Genomic DNA, 8,463 nt, shown 5'->3' with positions numbered 1-8,463 from the left:
TACAAAATAATGGATCTAAGGTCAGTGATCCCGGAGGTCAAATTTGATATGAAAGAAGATGAATATCCAGAGATCCAAGAGCAAATTCGAAACAGGAGCTGGGAAATCCTAGCTAATCCTGAAACAAAGGTGGGAAGAAACATAGTTCAGGAATTCTATGCTAATCTGTGGCAAACAGACAGGCAGAGAATATCTGGAATTGCCCTCTATGACTATCGGACCTTGGTCAGAGGAAAGATTGTTCACATCCACCTTGACAAAATTAGGCAGATCTTTAAGCTACCTCAGCTGAAAGATGACCCAGACTCCTTTAATAGGAGAATGATGAGAACAAATATAGGCCTGGACAAGATTTTAGAGGACATATACCTCCCTGGAACCAGGTGGACCACCAGCACCAAGGGCGTCCCAAATCAACTCAAGAGAGAAGATCTCAAACCAGTCGCCAGAGGCTGGCTAGACTTCATTGGGCGTTCTATACTGCCCACTAGCAACCGCTCTGAGGTCACCGTTAAAAGAGCAGTGATGATCCACTACATTATGTTGGGAAGAGAAGTGGAAGTTCATCAGCTGATTTCGTGTGAACTTTACATAATTGCAAACAAGAACTACAAAGATGCTAAATTGGCTTATCCAAGCTTAATATCTATGCTATGTAAAGATACTGGAGTGAAGATGGGAATAACTGAGTATATCTCAGTTGAGCGACCAATCACCAAAATATCAATGAAAAAACAACAAGTGCAGGATGACCCCATCAAGAGGAGAGCACTGGAATTCCTCCCAAAAATCCCTCAATTTGAATACTGGGAGCATCTTGAAGCATCTGTTATCAAGTTGCAAGAAGCTATGGACCAAATAAAGGAAGAACAGAATAATCAAAATATCATGCTTTGCAAATTGCTTGGGGAACAAGAAGAGCAAGGGCGTGACTTGAAGGAACTGAAGCGTCAGAAATTATCTCTTGAAGGACCAAGCACCCCACAAACTAGAGGAACATCCACTTCCCAAAATAAAGGTTGTTGAGTCCTAATCTTAGCTTTACTTCTGTGATAGTTGTTCTTATAGGAATTTACCTTAGAAGTTATATAGGAGTAGTAGTAATTAGTATATCTATTTTGATTTTATTTCCAATTAAGCTATAATTTATTTTTCTCATCATCATCAAACATGAATAAAATAGTATATTTTTAGAATAAAGAGGCAATTTAATTTTTTTCGAGTTCTTAATAAGGAAAATTCTAATTATTTATATGTGGTGGCAATACTTTTTGTCTTCTGAATGAATGCTTGAACAATGCATACTTTTTTATATTGAATTTTATGAATGTTAAAATAGTTGGCTCCTGAAAGAATGATGAATAAGAGAAATATTATTGATGATCTGAAAAATCATAAAATTGATTCTTGAAGCAAGAAAAAGCAGTGAAAAAAAAGCAAAAGAGGTAGAAAAAGCCAATAGCCCTTTAAACAAAAAGGCAAGGGTGAAAAGGATCCAAGGCTTTGAGCATCAATGGATAGGAGGGCCCAGAAAAATAAATCCAGGCCTCAGCGGCTAAATCAAGTTGTCCCTAACCATGTGCTTGTGGCATGAAGGTCCAAGTGAAAAGCTTGAAACTGAGTGGTTAAGGTCGTGATCCAAAGCAGAAGAGTGTGCTTAAGAACTCTGGACACCTCTAATTGGGGACTTTAGCAAAGCTAAGTCACAATTTGAAAAGGTTCACCCGGTTATGTGTCTGTGGCATTTATGTATCCGGTGGTAATACTGGAAAACAAAGTGCTTAGAGCCACGGCCAAGACTCATAAAGTAACTATGTTCAAGAATCAACATACTAAACTAGGAGAATCAATAATACTATCTGAATTATAAGTTCCTATGGATGACAATCATTCTGGATTTCAAAGGATAAAGTGAGATGCTGGTGCACGAAATTGTGATCACTTCTTTTCACAACTCAAATAATCCCTAGTAATGGCCCCAAAGACTTGGTGCCTAATACCATGGCATAAACACAACTTCGCACAACTAACCAGCAAGTGCACTAGGTCGTCCAAGTAATAAACCTTACGCGAGTAAGGGTCGATCCCACGGAGATTGTTGGTATGAAGCAAGCTATGGTCACCTTGTAAATCTCAGTCAGGCAGACTCAAATGGTTATGGGTGATATATGAATAAAACATAAAGATAAGGATAGAGATACTTATGCAATTCATTGGTGAGAACTTCAGATAAGCGTATGAAGATGCTTTGTCCCTTCCGTCTCTTTGCTTTCCTACTGTCTTCATCCAATCCTTCTTATTCCTTTCCATGGCAAGCTGTATGTTGGGCATCACCGTTGTCAGTGGCTACAGTCCCGTCCTCTCAGTGGAAATGTTCAACGCACCCTGTCACGGCACGGCTATCCAGCTGTCGGTCCTCGATCATGTCGGAATAGAATCCAGTGATTCTTTTGCGTCTGTCACTAACGCCCCACAATCGCGAGTTTGAAGCTCGTCACAGTCATTCAATCATTGAATCCTACTCAGAATACCACAGACAAGGTTTAGACCTTCCGGATTCTCTTGAATGCAGTCATCAATTCTAGCTTATACCACGAAGATTCCAGTTAAAGAACCCAAGAGATAAACATTAGAGCCTCGGTTGCTTGTAGAACGGAGGTGGTTGTCAGTCACTCATTCATAAGTGAGAATGATGATGAGCGTCACATAATCATCACATTCATCAAGTTCTTGAGAGCTAATGAATATCTTGGAATAAGAACAAGCTGAATTGAATAGAAGAACAATAGTAATTGCATTAATACTCGAGGTACAGCAGAGCTCCACACCTTAATCTATGGTGTGTAGAAACTCCACCGTTGAAAATACATAAGAACAAGGTCTAGGCATGGCCGTGAGGCCAGCCTCCCAGTGATCTAAGATAGCATAAGACTAAAGATAGCTACCAAGATTAAAAATACAATAGTAAAAGGTCCTACTTATAGGGAACTAGTAGCTTAAGAATTACAAAGGTGAGTAAATGACATAAAAATCCACTTTCGGGCCCACTTGGTGTTTGCTTGGGCTGAGCATTGAAGCATTTTCGTGTAGAGACTCTTCTTGGAGTTAAATGCCAGCTTTTATGCCAGTTTGGGCGTTTAACTCCCACTTTGGTGCCAGTTCCGGCGTTTAACGCTGGGAATACTGAAGGTGACTTTGAACGCCGGTTTGGGCCATCAAATCTTGAGAAAAGTATGGACTATCATATATTTCTGGAAAGCCCAGGATGTCTACTTTCCAACGCCGTTGAGAGCGCGCCAATTGGGCTTCTGTAGCTCCAGAAAATCTACTTCGAATGAAGGGAGGTCAGAATCCAACAGCATCTGCAGTCCTTTTCAGCCTCTGAATTAGATTTTTGCTCAGGTCCCTCAATTTCAACCAGAAAATACCTGAAATCAAAGAAAAACACACAAACTCATAGTAAAGTCCAGAAAAGTGAATTTTAACTAAAAACTAATAAAAATATACTAAAAACTTAACTAAATCTACTAAAAACAATGCCAAAAAGCGTATAAATTATCCGCTCATCACAACACCAAACTTAAATTGTTGCTTGTCCTCAAGCAACTGAAAATCAAACAAGATAAAAAGAAGAGAATATGCAATGAATTCCAAAAACATCTATGAAGATCAGCATTAATTAGATGAGCGGGGCTTTTAGCTTTTTGCCTCTGAACAGTTTTGGCATCTCACTCTATCCTTTGAAATTCAGAATGATTGGCTTCTATGAGAACTCAGAATCCAGATAGTGTTATTGATTCTCCTAGTTAAGTATGATGATTCTTGAACACAGCTACTTTATGAGTCTTGGCCGTGGCCCAAAGCACTCTGCCTTCTAGTATTACCACCGGATACATACATGCCACAGACACATAATTGGGTGAACCTTTTTAGATTGTGACTCAGCTTTGCTAGAGTCCCCAATTAGAGGTGTCCAGGGTTCTTAAGCACACTCTTTTTGCCTTGGATCACAACTTTATTTCTTTCTTTTTCTTTCTTTTTCTCTTTCTCCTTTTTTTTGCTTCTTCTCTTTTTTTTTTGTATTCACTGCTTTTTCTTGCTTCAAGAATCATTTTTATGATTTTTCAGATCCTCAGTAACATGTCTCCTTTTTCATCATTCTTTCAAGAGCCAACAACTTTAACATTCATGAATCACAAATTCAAAAGACATATGCACTGTTTAAGCATACATTCAGAAGACAAAAGTATTGCCACCACATCAAAATAATTAATCTGTTATAAAATTTAAAATTCATGCAATTCTTCTCTTTTTCAATTAAGAACATTTTTCTTAAGAAAGGTGATGGATTCATAGTACATTCATAACTTTAAGGCATAGACACTAAGACACTAATGATCATAAGACACAAACATGGATAAACATAAGCATGAAAATCCGAAAAACAGGAAAATAAAGAACAAGGAGATTAAAGAACGGGTCCACCTTAGTGATGGCGGCTTGTTCTTCCTCTTGAAGATCTTATGGAGTGCTTGAGCTCCTCAATGTCTCTTCCTTGCCTTTGTTGCTCCTCTCTCATGATTCTTTGATCTTCTCTAATTTCATGGAGGAGAATGGAGTGTTCTTGGTGCTCCACCCTTAGTTGTCCCATGTTAAAACTCAGTTCTCCTAGGGAGGTGTTGATTTGCTCCCAATAGTTTTGTGGAGGAAAGTGCATCCCTTGAGGCATCTCAGGGATTTCATGATGAGAGGGGTCTCTTGTTTGCTCCATCCTTTTCTTAGTGATGGGCTTGTCCTCATCAATGAGGATGTCTCCTTCTATGTCAACTCCAACTGAATAATAGAGGTGACAAATGAGATGAGGAAAGGCTAACCTTGCCAAGGTAGAGGACTTGTCCGCCACCTTATAAAGTTCTTGGGCTATAACCTCATGAACTTCTATTTCTTCTCCAATCATGATGCTATGAATCATGATGGCCCGGTCTATAGTAACTTCAGACCGGTTGCTAGTGGGAATGATTGAGCGTTGGATAAACTCCAACCGTCCTCTAGCCACGGGCTTGAGGTCGTGCCTTCTCAGTTGAACCGGCTTCCCTCTTGAATCTCTCTTCCATTGGGCGCCCTTTTCACAAATGTCCGTGAGGACTTGGTCCAACCTTTGATCAAAGTTGACCCTTCTAGTGTAAGGATGTTCATCTCCTTGCATCATGGGCAAGTTGAATGCCAGCCTTACATTTTCCGGACTAAAATCTAAGTATTTCCCCCAAACCATTGTAAGCCAATTCTTAGGGTCCGGGTTCACACTTTGATCATGGTTCTTGGTGATCCATGCATTGGCATAGAACTCTTGAACCATCAAGATTCTGACTTGTTGAATGGGGTTGGTAAGAACTTCCCAACCTCTTCTTCGAATCTCATGTCGGATCTCCGGATATTCACTCCTTTTGAGTTTGAAAGGGACTTCGGGGATCACTTTCTTCAAGGCCACAACTTCATAGAAGTGGTCTTGATGCACCCTTGAGATGAATCTCTCCATCTCCCATGACTCGGAGGTGAAAGCTTTTGCCTTCCCTTTCCTCTTTCTAGAGGTTTCTCCGGCCTTGGATGCCATAAATGGTTATGGAAAAACAAAAAACAATGCTTTTACCACACCAAACTTAAAAGGTTTGCTCGTCCTTGAGCAAAAGAAGAAAGAAGAGAGTAGAAGAAGAAGAAATGGAGGAGATGGAGGTGGCTTTGTGGTTCGGCCCAAAGGGGGAGAAGTAGTGTTTAGGTTGTGTGAAAATGAAGGAGTGAAGATGGGTTTTGATAGGTGAAAGGTTTTTGGGGAAGAGGTGTTGAGGTGATTGGTGAATGGGTGAAGAAGAAGAGAGAGGGTGGTGGGGTAGGTGGGGGTCCTGTGGGGTCCACAGATCCTGAGGTGTCAAGGAAAATTCAACCCTGCACCAAGTGTTGTGCAAAAATGCACCCTTTGCCAATTCTGGCGTTAAACGCCGGGCTGGTGCCCATTTCTGGCGTTTAACGCCAGCTTCTTGCCCTTTTCTGGCGTTTAACGCCAGTCTGGTGCCCCTTTCTGGCGTTAAACGCCCAGAATGGTGCCAGACTGGGCGTTAAACGCCCAACTGCTACCCTTACTGGCGTTCAAATGCCAGCATGATCTTCCTCCAGGGTGTGCTGTTTTTCTTCCTGTTTTCATTCTGTTTTTGCTTTTTCAATTGATTTTGTGACTTCTCATGATCATCAACCTACAGAAAACATAAAATAACAAAGGAAAATATATTAAATATAACATTGGGTTGCCTCCCAACAAGCGCTTCTTTAATGTCAGTAGCTTGACAGAGGGCTCTCATGGAGCCTCGCAGATACTCAGAGCAATGTTGGAACCTCCTAACACCAAACTTAGAGTTTGAATGTGGGGGTTCAACACCAAACTTAGAATTTGGTTGTGGCCTCCCAACACCAAACTTAGAGTTTGACTGTGGGGGCTCTGTTTGACTCTGTTTTGAGAGAAGCTCTTCATGCTTCCTCTCCATGGTGACAGAGGGATATCCTTGAGCCTTAAACACAAGGGATTCTTCATTCACTTGAATGATCAATTCACCTCTGTCCACATCAATCACAGCCTTTACTGTGGCTAGAAAGGGTCTGCCAAGGATGATGGATTCATCCATGCACTTCCCAATCTCTAGGACTATGAAATCAGCAGGGATGTAATGGTCTTCAACCTTTACCAGAACATCCTCTACAAGTCCATAAGCTTGTTTCTTTGAATTGTCTGCCATCTCTAATGAGATTCTTGCAGCTTGTACCTCAAAAATCCCTAGCTTCTCCATTACAGAGAGAGGCATGAGGTTTACACTTGACCCTAAGTCACACAGAGCCTTCTTGAAGGTCATGGTGCCTATGGTACAAGGTATTGAGAACTTCCCAGGGTCCTGCCTCTTTTGAGGTAATTTCTGCCTAGACAAGTCATCCAGTTCTTTGGTGAGCAAAGGGGGTTCATCCTCCCAAGTCTCATTACCAAATAACTTGTCATTTAGCTTCATGATTGCTCCAAGGTACTTGGCAACTTGCTCCTCAGTGACATACTCATCCTCTTCAGAGGAGGAATACTCATCAGAGCTCATGAATGGCAGGAGTAAGTCCAATGGAATCTCTATGGTCTCATTTTGAGCCTCAGATTCCCAGAGTTCCTCATTGGGGAACTCATTGGAGGCCAGTGGGCGTCTATTGAGGTCTTCCTCAGTGGCGTTCACTGCCTCTTCCTCCTCTCCAAATTTGGCCATGTTGATGGCCTTGCACTCTCCTTTTGGATTTTCTTCTGTATTGCTTGGAAGAGTACTAGGAGGGAGTTCAGTAATTTTCTTGCTCAGTTGACCCACTTGTGCCTCCAAATTTCTGATGGAGGACCTTGTTTCAATCATGAAACTTTGAGTGGTTTTGATTAGATCAGAGACCATGGCTGTTAAGTCAGAGTGGTTCTGCTTAGAATTCTCTGTCTGTTGCTGAGAAGATGATGGAAAAGATTTGCCATTGCTAAACCTGCTTCTTCCACCATTATTATTGTTGAAACCTTGTTGAGGTCTCTGTTAATCCTTCCATGAGAGATTTGGATGATTTCTCCATGAAGAATTGTAGGTGTTTCCATAGGGTTCTCCCATGTAATTCACCTCTTCCATTGAAGGGTTCTCAGGATCATAAGCTTCTTCTTCAGATGAAGCATCCTTAGTACTGCTTGGTGCATTTTGCATTCCAGACAGACTTTGAGAAATCAAATTGACTTGCTGAGTCAATATCTTGTTCTGAGCCAATATGGCATTCAGAGTATCAATCTCAAGAACTCCTTTCTTCTGATTTGTCCCATTGTTAACAGGATTCCTTTCAGAAGTGTACATGAATTGGTTGTTTGCAACCATTTCAATTAGTTCTTGAGCTTCTGTAGGCGTCTTCTTCAGATGAAGAGATCCTCCAGCAGAGCTATCCAATGACATCTTGGATAGTTCAGACAGACCATCATAGAAAATTCCTATGATGCTCCATTCAGAAAGCATGTTAGAAGGACATTTTCTGATCAATTGTTTGTATCTTTCCCAAGCTTCATAGAGGGATTCTCCTTCCTTCTGTCTGAAGGTTTGGACTTCCACTCTAAGCTTACTCAATTTTTGAGGTGGAAAGAACTTTGCCAAGAAGGCATTGACTAGCTTTTCCCAAGAGTTCAGGCTTTCTTTAGGTTGTGAGTCCAACCATATCCTAGCTCTGTCTCTTACAGAAAAAGGGAATAGCATAAGTCTGTAGACTTCAGGATCAACCCCATTAGTCTTGACAGTGTCACAGATTTGCAAGAATTCAGCCAAAAACTGATGAGGATCTTCCAATGGAAGTCCATGGAACTTGCAATTCTGTTGCATTCGAGAAACTAATTGAGGCTTAAGCTCAAAGTTGTTTGCTCCAATGGCAGGGATA

At 41.1% G+C, this 8,463-nt stretch overlaps 1 non-coding gene across 1 annotated transcript; it reads left to right on the top strand.

Moving 5' to 3' along the window:
- The first annotated feature begins 8,045 nt into the window (after nucleotides 1-8,045).
- LOC130958249 (small nucleolar RNA R71) lies at nucleotides 8,046-8,153 on the top strand. The gene has a single exon (XR_009077381.1). It is a non-coding gene; the product is annotated as a small nucleolar RNA R71 (small nucleolar RNA).
- The last annotated feature ends 310 nt before the right edge of the window (nucleotides 8,154-8,463 follow it).

Source organism: Arachis stenosperma, chromosome 10 (genome assembly GCF_014773155.1).
Source record: "Arachis stenosperma cultivar V10309 chromosome 10, arast.V10309.gnm1.PFL2, whole genome shotgun sequence".
Taxonomy (NCBI): Eukaryota; Viridiplantae; Streptophyta; class Magnoliopsida; order Fabales; family Fabaceae; genus Arachis; species Arachis stenosperma.
This window is presented reverse-complemented; position numbering and strand designations above follow the sequence as displayed.